Source organism: Bombina bombina, chromosome 10, assembly GCF_027579735.1.
Source record: "Bombina bombina isolate aBomBom1 chromosome 10, aBomBom1.pri, whole genome shotgun sequence".
NCBI classification, from domain to species: domain Eukaryota; kingdom Metazoa; phylum Chordata; class Amphibia; order Anura; family Bombinatoridae; genus Bombina; species Bombina bombina.
Genome location: NC_069508.1, coordinates 61,335,628 through 61,336,896, shown reverse-complemented (window position 1 = coordinate 61,336,896; position 1,269 = coordinate 61,335,628).

Here is a 1,269-nt window from a genome sequence, read left to right as displayed (position 1 = left end):
AAAAAGTCCTCACACCTCTCTCTATACCTCAGGCTGAGTTGAGGAGTCTTACCACACCGAGTCACTCCAGAAAATCAGCAAGTGACATCTGATTGGATCTGCTATCAGAAGGATGCCAGAGTAGCAAAGTTTAGTGATCCAACCGAAGCAGGCACAGAGATAGGCAACAAGATCGCAAGATGTCTAACTCACTCCGCATATTAAAGACGGAAGAGAAGCGGGTCACGTGATTGGACTAAAAAAGAAAACTGTGTCACTGTAAAAACGCACGTTTCTGTCCGACCTGCATAAAACTAAAGTACACCACACTACCTCACATAATAATAAAGAAATTTCCTATGGTTCCAAAATTGCCTTAAATTACCCCTTCAGCCAGTCTCTCCACAAACTAACTAAGGGTAAACATTATTAACCCCTTAACGTTTCCATAAAATATCACATGCCAGTGCATGCCAAACTGCCCAACTGAAAAACTAACTGTAAGGTCTTGTTCAATGAAATGATCCACCAGAGGAATTAACCTCCCAAGTGTTGTCCTTCAATACCTAGAAGGCAAATGCACTAACCTGTGGATCCAGCTGCAGGGCAGGAACAGCTTTTTAGGTGATAGATACTCCACTCTTTATCAGGGACTTAAAGAAAAAGAAAGAGTAGAGTAACCAACCCTGGCTTTCTGTGAAGGGGTAGCAATAATGTTAGAAAGTGGCAAGGTTTTTATTTGTAACTGCTAATAGCCACTCTTACTAAAGAGATTGACATGGACACAGCATAACCCCATTGTGTGATTGGCTGGCTGGTGGCTGTCACATGATGCAGTGGGAGGGAAAATAGAACTAACTTTAAAAATTGCAGGGAAAAGTACCCATAAAAGGATTAAATATCTTCAGACACCATCTTCGCACATCCTCCATTGACAAAGGCAAAGAGAATGACTGGGGATTATGGGTAAGGTAAGTTACACTTAACAGCTTTGCTGGGGTGCTCTTTGCCTCCTCCTGCTGGCCACTAGTAATTGGAATGACATTGTGGACTCTCCATGACATAGGAAGGAAATCAGAATCTTCAGCAGAGAACCTCTCTGCCTACCTCCACAACTCAAGGCAAATAACTACTGGGAGGGTAAGGGGAAGAGTGAGGGATAATTTAGTGCTTTGTTTGGGATGTATTTGCCTCCTCCTGGTGGCCTGGTGAAGTATTTCCCAAAGGTAATGAATGAATCTGTGGACTCTCACTGCCGTTATAAAGAAAAAGTTCTTCAAAAACATTAAC